The sequence below is a fragment of the Aphelocoma coerulescens genome, chromosome 9 (genome assembly GCF_041296385.1).
Source record: "Aphelocoma coerulescens isolate FSJ_1873_10779 chromosome 9, UR_Acoe_1.0, whole genome shotgun sequence".
Classification (NCBI taxonomy): Eukaryota; Metazoa; Chordata; class Aves; order Passeriformes; family Corvidae; genus Aphelocoma; species Aphelocoma coerulescens.
In genome coordinates this window covers 7,446,212-7,461,420 of record NC_091023.1, presented here as the reverse complement: position 1 = coordinate 7,461,420, position 15,209 = coordinate 7,446,212, and the positions used below count along the sequence as shown (strand labels likewise).

Below are 15,209 nucleotides of genomic sequence, written 5' to 3'. Positions count from 1 at the left end.
ATTTCTAGTTCCTTAAGTATTTTTTGATATTGTGCTCCTTAATATAAAAAAAATCTTCCATGTCTGAATCACTTTATTAATACTTACGTTAATATTCAACAACTGTGTAATTGTTTATTCTAATAAATTTCTAAAGGTCTCCTAGACCACTGTAGAGCTGGTCCTAATATTTATAAAATCAAAGATTTCTATAGCCTTAGATAAACAATATTTTTTAATATTAAACTTTCTCTAATAAGTAGACATGGCCATATCTTTATGTAAATTTGTCATTTATTTAAGGAGAAAATGATACTCAGTATCAGTAATGAATTTCATTAGGACTTGATTGTCACTGTTGCAATTATCTCCTTTCCCTGGACAGAGCCCTTCACTCTTAGGCAGTTGGATGTCACCATTTGATTCAGTCTGTAAAGGAGCTGTAGGAGAGCAAGATTTGCTTGCAATGGTAATATTTATGATCTGCAGTAATTGTATTTGGTTAGTCATCTTGCTATATAAGGTGTTATGTTGAATGGGGTACAGGCAGTGTTCACACCACACATGAGAAAAGATAACCAGAAAAGTTTTTTTAGCTCCACTTCATAAGTGGAAAAACTGAAATACAAAGGAGGAGGCAGAATCTTATGAAGATGACAAGCAAAATGGGCAGTAAATGGAGTCTAGGTTGGCATATTTGAGGCTCCTCTCTACCTGTTCTGCCCTCTCACATTCCAGGTATAACATTGATATTTTTATTAGTGTAACCCAGTCTGTGTGGTATCATTCATGTGAATAAACCCAAGTGTCCTCCACCTTATAAAACATGTAGTAGAAAAGACTATTCCCAAAACCTTACAAGGTAAGTTTTAACAGGCCACAACAAACAGCTAAATCTCAGACAGGGGAAAGCAATGAGACAAAGCTGAGCAGCCTGATAAGAAGCAATGCCTTTTTGGAACTGTTACTCCCTAGTGGCTGTTTCTATCTTGAATAATATTTTTACTCATGAGTGGCGCAGAAGAAAAATTCAGAAATTGGAGGGGTTCTTATACCCACAGAAAGGCAGACTGTGGATGTCACTACTGAGGGCTCTTCCAAGTGTTTCATCTACAGGGAGATTAATTATTTGGTTCTTGCTGGAGTTGCTAATAGGATAACTGATTTAGATGGTCATTCCGTCATAAATATCTGCTTGAAGGGATGAGACGGAAATGTACTGCAGTTAAATGTAGAAAGCTCTCAGATACAAGAATGGAGGTTAAATGAAGAAGCAAAACCAATCCTCTCCATAAGCTAAATCGACCATCTCTTCAACACAAAAATACTTTGCTTGTTCTAAAGATATAACTGAGCTTGAGTCATCACTCCAAAACTCACATCTCATTCCTGCCTATCTTCTGTGAAGACATGAACTTCACAAATCCAGTTTTTTCTCTCTTCCTTGACCACTGCATTGAAAGACAGCAAGAGCAGACAGAATCCTTCCTTTTCCTTTGAAAAAGCAGCTGGCAGAGCTAGAAAGGGTTAAAAATAAAGCCCTGCTTACAAAGTTTTATTAATCTCAGAGACACAGCTGAACTCTTCCACTAAATGCTAAATTTCTAAAGGTTTTGCTTATATTTCTGTGTGAACCCTGTTTTAAGGATGATGTTTGCAATAATATGCCTAAATAATTTCTTCCTCCCTGTATCTATGATTATGTTCAGGGAAGTTATAGTTTTTCTTTTTTTAAGATCAGAATAGAAAGACATTTCAAACCCTCTAATTTAAAGCACAAGAAAAAAACTACTGGTTTTCCTCACTGTAAGGTCTCTTGTGATTTTTGTGTCTAATACACGTCTCTGTCAATGTCTCTTTGTAACACCTTTAACTCTACAGCGCATTGGTATCTTACAAGGTCTTGGGAAATTTGGAGACAGCTGTGTGTTAATTTTATTTTACCAAAATCTTTTACACAGATTGATTTTTCTCTCTGAGCCCCTACAGCACTTTTTCTCATTCATATACATTTGTGAATCCTTTTTCAGTGGTGTTTTCATTTGAGCAGACGTTTCTGATTGAGTAGTTAGCGGGATTTGCAGAAGTCACATTGAAAAATTCGCTGTCTCAGGAGCTTTCCTGCTGCAAGGCACACTGATTCCCTTGGTGAGCTTTCCTCTAAGCCCTTTCATGCAGAAGCAGCCAGGGAAATTTAAAAACTGCCCGTGGTCTTATTTACTAGTCTGTCCCATTTTTGTTGAGAGACATCAGACTGTAACTTCTAACTCAGGGAAAGTGAGAGAAGAGGCAGGAGGGCTGTGAGGGACAGCTCCTGATGTAGTCAGGGTGCAGTGCTGAAGCCAGGAGGAAATATTTGGTCGCTGCCACAGCAAGCATGTGTGGTGAAGGCAGCAAATCTCACAGGCTCCAATCTCTGCTGCCAGGCTACAGTCAGTGAATTTGTTGGAGTCAAACTGGAATAACTAGAAATCAGAATTTCTAGACCAGTGAGCCATTTGCTGGCTCCTGTACTCTGCAGAAAAATCTTCATCACATAAGGAAGGCAGATATGAATCTGTTGTTGCTGGGTCTGTTCTGCTTGTGTCTTTGCATCTTATCTATGTAATCATTAGATCAACTACAACTTTTTAAAACATTGATATCTATGAGTATTTGTCTATATATGATCCATCAATATATCATAGAATCATGGAATGGTTTGGGGTGGAAGGGACCTTAAAGACCACCTTGTTCCATCCCTGTCATGGGCAGGGACACCTTTCATTATCCCAGGGTGCTCCAAGACCCATCCAGCCTGGCCTTGAACACTTCCAGGGATCCAGGGGCAGCCACAGCTTCTCTGGGCACCCTGTGCCAGGGCCTCCCCACCCTCACAGTAAAGATTTTTTTCCCAGTGTCTAATCTAAACCTACACTCATAGTTTGAAGCTATATGGCAGGTAAGAACTAAATCCTACTTTCTCTTCGTGGCTGGAATATCTTTCCTTGCACTTGATTTTGGGACTAGCATCAGCTTCTTGTTTTCTTTTTCAGTGTGGTAGAGGACTGATGTTTAAAGGTTGTCATAGTACAAGCAAGAACTTGCAAATAAGTGAAAAAGCCATTTGTATCAGTTAAGCTTTAATTTTCAATTTTTTATTCCTAGTGAATCTTGTGTGTAACTAAGAAAAAAACCCTTAAGTTTTGTGCATCTGTGTTAGGAGGCTTTCAGTCTCCTAAATCAGGGAAGGTGTAGCAGAGTGTTTGACTACTTGAGACATATTTTTAGCTAGACTAAGCCACCATGATTTGTTGTAGGTTTTCTAAATTCAGGAACAAAGATCATGGAGGTTATTAAAAAACCTGCAAAGGTAACAAAGGTTTGGAATTACGAATAGAATTAAGTTATAAATAGAAATTATTTTTATTCATAAAGTAGTAAGTAAATATTGTTGTCTTTTTTGTGACAAGACATAATTCTTTGAAGAGGGTTGCAGAAATCTTAAAGATGCCCTAGCTCGTATTTCTGATTTTTCAGGAGCTCTTCAAGAAATCTCTAAATTAAATATATGATCACATTATGACTTAGTCATTAGCCAAAATTGTTTTCTTCTATATATTTTTGAATTGTCACAAAAGGAAGAAAATTACAGGGTGGAAAACTTTAGACTCTTTTTCTAGACAACTTGTAACTTGTTTTGTTTCTTTGAATCACTGCAATTTCACTATAAGTCATTAGGTTTAGACTCAGGACTTGTGCAAGGCCCGTCCTAAATTCCGAATAGGTTCTATAGGCTATTTAAATTGCTAGAAAGAAAATGCACAGTCCGAGCCTGCAGTGACTTGTGTGTCTTCTCAGGTCACTGAATAGGAGATGTATATTTGCTGTTAAGAGAGAGTGCCAGGACTTCATGGTTGCTCTGGTTGGGATTAACGTGGAATACAATTTTCTTTCCTTCTTCTTTTACTTTGTTAACTAATGACACACAAGAAGTAAAAAATCTAGATTGCATGGAGGGATGGAGGAGAGTAAAGGCAGTCAGGAATTGCTCTCTAAGGAGGCAAGGGTAATTAGGTTTAGAAACTTTTTTTCTATTAAGAAAACAGGCCTTGCAGCCATGCAGGCTGATGATGGGCCCAACCTTGCTGTGGGCACACTCAGCACAGCTACTCTTAACTAATATTTCAGACCCTCAGGAAGCTTTATTATGGAAAAGTGGAAGCAGCCATATCTAATCCCATTATACCAAAGGGAATTGCTAAGGCTGCCCCACTCTGGATGTGACATGCAGGAAACAAGGACTTCTGTTTGGAATCTGTGAACTCTAACACTAGTCTGTACCTGTGATGACTCAGGACTGGGCTCACTGTCCCTGTGTAGGATATGCATTTTCCCTGATTTTCCCAAACTCCAAGCCAGCCAGGGGATGCTGTGCCACTGAAATAGGGGTGTGAAGTCTGATGTCGCCTTCAGTACTTGCTGTGTTCAGCCTGGCACAGCAAGGGCTGGGGGCAGAGATTTGGATGTTCAGATTTGGCTTTTGCTTGTTACTTAGACTTGTGAAGTAGGAGATGAACCCTTCTGAAAATTGGAAAGGACTGAATTGCATCTTAGACCGCTGATGTTGGGTACTTGTGTGGCTAAAGAAGTGTGCAGGGGGAGTTTGTGACGTGCAGATCAGACCTGAGGTAATCAGTGGAACATCTTGTAAAAGAATGAGATTGAGCCTGAGGAGCTGACAAGGAGGGGAGCTCCAGACAGAGCAGAAAGCAAAAAGAAGTCAGGTACATTGCTGTGTGTGATGAGATCCCATACATCACTTACATGGTCTAATGCAATTCATAGGCTGGTGATTCAGCATTAGGTTTTTCCCCTTGTACTATTTCACATTTTATGTGTGTAATATGTGGTATATTCATCCCTCTCTTTAATATTTTATCATATTTTATCACACCAAAATGAAAGGGGAAAATAGATGGCTATTAAATGTAAATACCAACAGCTCTTCGAGAAGTTCCCTTTCCCTTGCTTCCCTTTCTCAGCAGCAGAATGAAAAGTTGTGTAGATGCTCTAAAACTGGACTGGAAAAGTCTTTTGACATGTGGCATATTCCTTCCTAGGAATTAGCAAGAGAGATGGCAGACATGGGCCAGATATTTAACCTTTGCCACCAGAGGTGTGTTAGTGTTTAAAGGTTATGGTACAGTAAATGAGAATATCCCAATAATCAGTGAAATAAAGATGACAGAACATTACCTTTTATGTGAAATTCTAAAATTATATTTATTGGCCAATTCACAGAAAGTGCCGTAGTGACCACAAAAATGATTCTGGCTTTTATACATGTACAGAACAAATTTTAAAATAACAGATCTATTTCAAATATGCATTTAATCAGTCCTGTGGAAAACATGGATACTAACAATGTCAAATTCATAAATGACTGTGCAAATTGGCATGGCTTTTATGAAATACACCACTATGCCATGGAGAGGGTTTTGTACAACTTCTTGCTCCATGTAAAGTTAGGGTTTGTGTACTGTACTGTCTGCCAAAATTTGCTGTACATTTTCTTTAAGAAAGGGTTGGTTTGGTTGTTTGTTTTTTTTTAAACAGCTGATTCATATCTGTTCAAAAATCATTTCATATTCATCTTTTCAATTGCATATAGTCATTTAATTCATCATACTGCATAAATTGTATAGATTCATGCTTTCAGAAATGCATTTAGCATCTGCAACAAGACATTTCAAGACATGGTTTATGGTTGTTTCACATCCACAATAAGATATTTCATGTAAGAGCATCTTTCCTGGGCTGAACAGTCTGTTGGTTTGAGACACATTTACAGAGTACAACCGTTGTACGTACAACCATACAGCATATGTTTATTTAATCCCTTCTCTGGTATATGTTTTATTATCCATAAAAGTGGCCACAACTACACAGAATTTGGACAGCTAGGAAGCAATCCCAAGCTACAAAATACATGCTACCAACTGCAGTTACTGCTCCTCAACAAAAACCAATGCACTAACATGGAAGCAATCTGGGAAATGGCAAACTTTGTGTGAAAAATTCTACATTTTTGCAGGCAGATGAAATATCGTTTTTACTGTCAAGAGATGATGAAATATGAAATAGAATTGTCCCAGCCAATTAGAGCACAGCTGTTACATTTGGCATGATGAGATTATTTCTCAGCTCTTTGAAATCCTACACTCTCAGTAACATATAAAATATTTAATAACTATATAGTTAATTCTAACTAGAACAACCCCTTTCACCAAACTGCAACAATATTCAGGGTGCATGCCTGATTCCTGCTCTGCTGGTCATCACAAGTCATGTTTTACAGTTCCTTACTGAGGAATTCCTCTTCCTTTTCCTCTCCTTTGTGTTGCAACCTCAGCTTGCAAGGCTCATTCATCTTCCCCCGTCTGTCAGACCTTGGGTATTCCTCATCCAATGGCTCATTTTGGGAAGGTGGGCAGAGAAGTGACAGGAAACAGCCAATGCCAAGGCAGTCATTGTTTGCTCCTGTGACCTAAACCCACTCCTGGCAATTCATCATTTCCTACAATATGGTTTGCATAATTTACACCCACTAGGGACTGAGATATGCTGAGGGAAGCAGAGAGTTCCCTAAAGTCACCACTGGAACCCTCAGTGTTCCTGCTCTCCCCTTTACACCAATCCTTGCAGACAGAGCAAATGAAGAAGAAATGAAATTCTGTTTCACTTGGGTCTTAGTGATGCAGTGGCTCTTCAAGCACAAGGATTTCAGTTCTGGTTTGGTGTTCAGGTACAGGAGGCAGGAGCAGATGAAGGAAACACATCAATGAAAAGACCCAAGCTGACTTTGTACATTCTCCCTGTTTGCCTGTGTGGCTTCTGAGCCAGAGAACACAGGCTTGAAAACAAACCCCAGAGTCATCGTGCCAGCAGAGACCAGAAACGTATCACAAATTTGCAAAATAAAGGTAGGCATGGCAGTAATCAGAAGAGTTGGCACAATTCTATTTCTTTGCAGCAGTTAGTGCCTGGCTGGAAATCTTGAGCATTTGTTTTAGAAAGTAGGTGCATTCTACTGACATTTGAGGAGAAGCAACATTATCTGTCCTAAATGAAAGTACTAATAGTTAATAGTTGCTGTTTAGTATAGGGACACTTAAAAACATGGGCACATGAATGACAGTGTCTGTTTTCACATTAATGACAATAATCTAATTTTTAACAAATTATACTTTGTCTAATTGTTTGGCTGGATCCAGTGTTTATTGGTTGGCTTTGTTAAATCATTTCCATGTAAAAGACTGCTAAATTCATATCGTATGAGGACTTATCCACTGATTACAGAAAAGATTTTTTAAAAATCAAGTTTCAATTTAAATTTATTGTTTAACCTTTGACAACTTATGCAGTGACACACACCAACACAGAGCACCTTAACAGAGTGAACTGATTGTGACACATTTAAGGAAATACCAGGGCATTTATTTTGTGTATTAAAGACATTTCATGAAAAGGTAAGAAATACAAGACTGAAGGAATGAATTGGGATGAGGAGGGATTCACAGCTTCTCTAGTAAATGACCAAAGGCAATGAATTTGATAACTATCTAAAAATATTCAAAGGATATAAATCATGGTTAGAGGAACTATTCAGAGTGGTGCAAAAGGGTATAATTGGGACTAATGAGATAGAAATTACAAAAAGGATTATTTAAATTCATTTTCAGGAAAAGCTTTCTAATGGTGAATTCTAATAGACTCTAGAACAATCTCCCAGGGGAAGCAGTAGAAGCCCCAGGCTTAGAAACATTTAAGTAGGTTGAAGCACCCCCACCCCTAACACTAAAAAATATATTCTAGTAAAGAATTCTGCACTGTTAGCATAATACTCACACTACATTTTCCTTTTTTCTACTAATCTTTATTTCTAGGATTTGGTAAGTCTAGTATGAACTTCTAAACACACTGAAATTGAGATGAAACAATTCTTAGGAAGCCTACCCATAGTGTGTATTACCCTGCAAAGCAATAATCCACTCTGGTGTATCTTCCCATCCCTGTCATAATGACCCTTTGAACAGAACTGCCTGTTAACCACAATCAAAAATTTACTCAACTGTTGGTGCAGTATATGTAACAGAGTATATATAAAAACCCCATCTCTTTTCAGATATACCTCACACTTTTACATCAGTTTGGGGAGAGGCCAACAATAAACGTGCCAATAGTTGATTCTGAGAATGGAGGCAATAACTTTAGCTCTCAGATTCATTCAGGAATGGTCATTATCCTTGAAAAGTTTTCTATTATGTGTATTTTCAAAAATCAGGAGTCCTAACTATGTGGCCACTTAGGAGATTGTATCACTTCAAAAAGTTTGCTTGGGGGCCTTTTCAATGTGGAGTATAGTCTGCCTTGGGTGTCTCCAGCTCCTCATCAACCTATGGATCTCCAAAACTAATCAACACAGCTGTCTGTGGGCAAAAGTTCCATTTCTTACCTCAAATTAAACTGTGTGGTAACTGTACCCTCAAACTCGAGTTACAGAAGACACAATGTTTGCCCCAAGTCCCCGTGGGCTGGCTTTGGCTCTAAATTTTCCTACATAGTGCACGCCCAGTATAGCAGTACCTCTCATGGCCCTGCTGCCTTCCCAGCTCTGCTGGAGGTGCTGTAACTGGAACTAAAGGAGGCAACTTCAGCATCAACAAGGCTAAAAAACTACAGGGTCTCCTTCATCACCAGAGCCCCCACTTCCCCATGGGAACTGTTATGTGATTTTCTTGTATACACACATATGTGTGTATGCGTACATGTCTGGTCACCTCGGAACCCTTCGACATCCTATATTCATTCTTTTTCTTGTTCATCATAGTGTCAGTTCTGGCATGAAAACAGAAAATGTTTCCATTTTCTTACTATTTGACACTCGAGCTTTTATGTGTCTTTCTTTTCTACAGGTATAAATTTCAACTTTTTTCACATCACTGTAAATCTTAACTCTTTCTGTTATTCATGCAGTATTCTCTTCTACCTTCCTGTTCACTCTTCCTTAAATAATTTGGTTTCCTAAAGGAACTGACTGTAGTTGATCCATTCTACATTCAAAGAGCATGCCTAGTTAAAACATCATCCACCTTTTCATCTACTGTATATTAAGCAGTTTGTAGACAAGGATTTACTGCCAATTTCAGTACTGGTTTGAAATGTCATTGTAGTCACAGACTTAGTCAGGATTGTCTGATCAAGTCTTTTGTATCGGTATATTTAGGGGAGGCAGGAGTAGAAAAAAAAAGACATTGTAATTTTAATAACTTTTTGCCATTTTTTCCCCCTTAGTATATCCTGAAACCTTTAGCCAGAAATAGTTTTATGGGTTATTACACCAAAAGACACCTGAAAGAACTTTATACCCAGCTGGGAAGTTCAACACCTCTGAAAACCCAAGACTATCCAGATTTTTACAAAAGGAATAGGAAGGGCTGCAGTAAAGCATTTTACTCCCATTAAATTTTCTAGGTTTCTAAAGCATGAGGATGGAATACCACTGTAAAATCTTTGTTTCCTATTTGGAGGCAGCTTCTCTTTGTGTTTGGCAAGCTTTGTGCACCTTGCCCAGGGAAAGCTGAACTCTTTTATTGTACAATGTGCTTAACTGGGAAAAAAATTCTGCTGCTTCTTTGTTCTCAGCACAGACATAAATAGTGATAATACACGGCCATGGAGCTTCAACAGCTGATGAATGCACAATTTCCCCATGACTTAGTACTGAAAATAAGAATGAGGGCTTTTCCTGAACTCTGTTTCACATGTCTGCAGTGCTTCACGCTGCTGAGTGTGTTTCTTTATATACAATAACTAATGAAGCACCAGCCCAAAGCTCTCCACTGTAACCATTGTGTCATTCCCTCTGCACATGTTTGGAGTGCTCCACAAGGGAGGGCTGTGAACAGAGCTGCAGGAGAATTATTGAACCACAGCACCACCAAGCTCTTTCACAGGGCCGTTCATCAGCAGCACTCACAGCTTTCCAAAGGATGCCAGCAGTACTGTTCCTATTGCCAGCAGAGACACCAAAACAAGCAAACCACTGGCAATACTTACTCCAAAGGCAGCAAAACACCTCTAGGGAAAAAGGTTACCTGCTCTGGTGCCTGCCTTTTCATCACCAGGAATGAAGTTATGAACATACAAAACCTCCTGGCTTCATTTTATTCTGTTAAGTTTCAAAAATAAGGGCTACAACTGTTTATTATTTTAAACCCCTGTGTTAGAGAGAGGCTTATGAAATTAAAGCCTTTGCTCCCCTTTCCTTTTTGCACTGTTCAAGTGCTGTGTATTTTTAATTTATGGTCATGTCTTCTTTAGAGAAAAACAAAACCAGAAAGAGCACACCAGGCTTGAACCTTGCTCATTCTACAAACGTGATGAATTATAATTACTTTCTGAGATATCACTGGAGCAATTTTCCCAATATATTGTGCAGAAATATTTCTTGAGATTGGGGGTGTTAAGAGAGTATGAATTTTTCTCTGCTGTAGCTTTAGTGGTTATCTCTATTCTTTGTGTCTTTCCTCTCCATGCTAACAAAAATGAAGTTGGATTCCAGGCGAGTCCAGCAACCAGAAGTCTGATCATTGGATACACAATCTGAGACATGCAGCTTTAGGGAACCTGATCCATTTCAGTTTACAGCTCTCCTCACATTGCTTGTTATGACTTTCTCATTTGATCCAAATGTACAAAGACTGTACAGGATCACAGCTTCTGGGTGCTGTAAAAAGTACTTATGTTACAAAGTGTTGCAAGGTTTGGTGCATGCAAGTGTTGGTTCCTTTGGGAACACCAAGATCTTTGAGGGATGGGATGGCTGCTATTCCTGTGGCTGGTTGCAGTGGTGCTGGAATACTGTGAGCTTTGCAGGCTCTGGGGACAATGAGGCTGTGCAGGAACAAGGCCTGGCAGCTTCCTCAGCTGTGCCTGAGGGAGAAACCTAATGCCATTCTGTGGTTGGTGATACTGGTTGGAGCATGAGGAAGATTATATTTGTACAGCACAGAATTATGTGCCATCAACAGGAATAAATTTAGTGACTTAGAAGGTGATTTGATTTCTTTAACAATCTTTTTGGTATTTATGTTTTGTCATTTGGGGTTTTTTTCTCTCCTATCTCCTTAGATTTCCTCACTTGGTGTAGAACTCCTTTAAGCAGTTGCTCCGTAAAGGTCAGCAGCTACAGGGATCACCCAGAGGGGCATTAATCCCAGACCTGTTGTTTAAAGCCTAGATAAGGCTACTGCATCATCCAGGTTCCTCCCAGCATTTCCATTATTTTTATTCAGTAATTTTATCAGGGCAGAACCTGATAAAACCTGATATCCCCCCTGAGACTGGGGATATCCTTGTTTTGAGATACTTATTCCGTTCAGCACGTGTGAATTCAGGGAAGAGGAAGCCCCTTAGAGGAGATGTACACACAGTTTAATTCCTCTCTCAGTATCCATAGATTTTTGCAAACATCCTTAATTCTGGTATTAAAATTTATATTCCAGGAGCAGCTCCATCCCAGCAGACCTTTAGCTGCTGTCACCCCAGTAAAGCCTTTCCTTGTGCTGTTCTGTGGATATGGAGCGCTGTGTGTGCTGGCACCAAAACTTTGAGAAGAGGCAGTGTTGTGTCCCAGTGCACTGGGACCCTGGCCAGGGAAAAGATTAAAGCTGCCTCTGAGGTTACAGCTGTAAAAAGAGACAGCTGAGACACAAATTAGGTGCAGGGCTCAAAAAGCTTTGCCTCAGTGAAGTAAGGGCTGCTACTGCATTACCCTCTGACCATCCTTCACCTGGGGCTGCTGATCTCCCGTGGCATTATTTTCAGTTTAGGGTCAGGCAGGGACAGCTGCTGCAATGGAGACAGTGGATTTCATCCCCACCAGGAGGAACTTTGTAGCCCTCTGATCCTTTCTGAGCCTCATTTTGTTCCCAAATGGAGTAAGAATGGTGCACAGGTGCTCAGCAAGCTCAGCACCACCACATGCCAGACAGGAAAATAAACTGTTCCCTCCCACTAGCCTCTGGTGAGAGCTATCATTGGGTAAAAAGCAGTCCCACCACCACTGCAAGGTATTACCTGCTGGAATGAACAAATAGCAACAGTTTATTTTAATTAGTATTAAAGATGTCACGAAGCCTTCATCTTTATTTCTAATTTGAACTGGTGTCAGCCAATGCAGTAAATATTGAGATTAATCTCAACTGCGCATTTTAAGGTTTAGTTGCAAAGATAAAACACCTGTGGAGGGGGGTAGATGTGAAAGAGAAATGAGCACTATTAATCACAAATAGCCACGTAGGTAGGTCTATTAATTCAGATAACATCTTCAATTTGCATTTGTACGTTTTGCAGCTTTTCCCAGCCTAAATTTTTGAAGTTCTAATCTAAAAGGCATCACTGATGTGATGTCATTTTAGACCTCTGTTGTCACCTCTGGATTCCTGATGCCATGGATTGTGGGTGCCTCTTCAGAACTGCTTTCTTTGGATACACTTGTTTATTGCTACTGTAAAAAAGCCACCTCACCACAAGACAGACATTGAGGGTCTGGAGCACAAGGCTGATGAGGAGCAGCTGACAGAGCTGGGGGACACTCAGCCTGGAGAAAAGGAGGCTCAGGCGGGCCTTTTCACTCTCTCCAACTCCCTAATGGGAGGCTGTAGCCAGGTTGGGGCTTGGTTTCTCTTCTCAAGTAACAAGTGATAAGGTAAGGGGAAACAGCCTTGAGTTGTGCTGGGGAGGTTTAGATCGAATATTGGGGAAAATTTCCTCATTGAAAGGATGGTCAGGCACTGGAAGAGGCCATCCAGGGCAGTATGGAGTCACCATCCCTGGGGGAATTTCAAGACACATGAATGGGGAACTTGGGGCCATGTTAGCGTGGGTTTTGCAGTGCTCAATGATCTTAAGCGGTCTTTTCCAACCTGAATGGTTTTACAGTTCTAAATACTTTTTTTCAGGGAGGAAAGGAGATAATTTTGGCTTTTGATTAGGGGCAAACCCCCCCCCCCATGTGTGTCTTTATGCACATATGTGTGTATGTGTTCTGGTTGGTTTTTAAGCAAGTAGGCTATATCTAAAATAAGTGCTGGAGGGGAGGAAATATTGTTAGAATTGTTTTAGAAAAAGTGATGTTTCTTTGATTTTCTGTTAGTAGTTTCACTCAGCTATCTGTGTAGCTCTCAGTGCTACACAGATATTCTAGGGCCCATTTTGTGAAGAAGTCTCTCATTCTCACTGCCATTTTGTGAAAAGGATGCTTCTATTTATTTAAATGAAAAATGCTGCATAATGCACTCCAATGAGTAATCTAAAATACGTACAGTGATACATTTTAGTTTGCTGAATATCTTACTGCAAACCAAGTTTTAGTGACAACACACATGCCTGTATTACTTTGCTTAGGTTTAAAAAGGTAGGTTTATTTACAGTAGAGAAAATACTTTGTTTGCTTCTTGTGTAATGTACGAGTACAACCTGAAAAGATCTGCTTCCAGTAACAAAAAGATAAAAGTCTATTAGATGGAGAAACACACTGATGAATTCACAAACATATAAAAGAATTAAAGGCTGTCAATAAGGTTGTAAATTGCTCTTTTCATGTTGCCCTAATGTTTAACAACAATAATAATCAGGAAGAACAGAAACTTTAAAATAATTTAAGTCCAGTTTTAAATCTGAAATTGACTTTTAAAAGCAAATGTACATATTTAAATCTTTTTTTTTTGAACAGAAAGATTTGCTGATATGTGCTGATAACAAGCATCATGAAGAGCCTGCTTCATATCACTTAAAAAATTAAAACTAGGAGATTATCTAGGGTACTAGGATGGTAGGAAATGATCTAACATAAAACATCTTTGTTCAAGATATTCAGAAATATTAATTTTGTATTGCACAGAAATTGTGGACATTTTTACAGTTGTTATTCCTGCAGATAAAATGTACTTATGTGGCCTTGATTCTGCAAATATTCTTCTAAGTTTAATACGTGTGAGAGAATAAAATGAAACAGGATTGATAACAAAAGAAAACTGCTGTATTGCCAGTCTTAACAACCATGTGACAACATGATTGCTGGCACAACAAATACAAACATGAATACCTCTAATTTTAAAATTAATATAGATTTTTCTTTCATTTACTTTCTAGTTATTTAACTACATGGCCTAGTTGCTGTCAGTATTTCCCTTCAGCTATCAAATGCAGAAACTGGAATTACAAGAACTCCCAAACACACTATATATTCTCCCTATATCCCACGACATTCAGGAGCTGTTAGTAACCTAGTATTGAGGGAGGTGGATACCCTCAGGATTGCTCCAAGTACCCTTTGCAAGCAACATCAACCACCATTCAGGGCGCTCAGGAAGGTCCTGTTGTGGCTAGACTGACTGGGAGAGTGGAGAAGAGGAAGCAGCTCATTTTAAACAGCAAATTATGAAAGCAAAAGTCAAAGATGAAATTGCAAAGAAAACAAAGTACTCAGGAAAATAACCCAGCCACTAAGCAGCATTCACTTCCATGCCAATTTGTTTCTATGCGTTAGAGCAGCTCCCCTAGCAAGTGCTGCAGCATTTGGTAAGCAGAGCAGTTGAAGACGCAAAGGTACTTAAGGAAGGGGGACAAAAACCACACCACACAGACTTATCAACACATTGTATACATAGCTCTGCTTTTTCCTTTTTTTTTTTCTTTTTAAACAGTGTTTAAGAAAAATATGCTGTGTTACCATAACAAACTAAAATACTCTCTCAACCCCTTCAGAGTTTAGTTTTCATTTTCAGCTATTTTGGTTCCACATAGGTTTTATTTTTCCTTGTCTACTTTATAAAACCTTCTCTCAACATTAATGGCTTCAGGAAGAAGAAATAAGGGAGAATTATGAGCACAGAAGAGAGCTCACAGTGTTGGTTCCTTTCTCTTGTGCACTACAGGCAGGCAGGGGTACAGAAGAAATAGGGCATAATGTTTTTATAGAATACAGTCAGAGAGGAATTCCAGCTGGCATTCACTAAGCAAAAGGGAACATTTTCCTCATCTAAAATAATTGTTTAAATCCCAGCCATACATAGCTATGGAATAATGGGGTCACTTATTTTCCACTAGTTCAGTAAGATGCTGCAGTAAGCTAATGATTCCATGAGACAGACTGTTTAAAGCATTGATTTGCTGCAAATTGC

General features: G+C 39.2%; 1 long non-coding RNA gene across 1 annotated transcript in view; it reads left to right on the top strand.

Moving 5' to 3' along the window:
• LOC138114929 (uncharacterized) overlaps positions 1-15,209 on the top strand; it is a 153,521-nt gene that overhangs the window by 125,810 nt on the left and 12,502 nt on the right. The gene's annotated exons all lie outside the window — the stretch shown is intronic.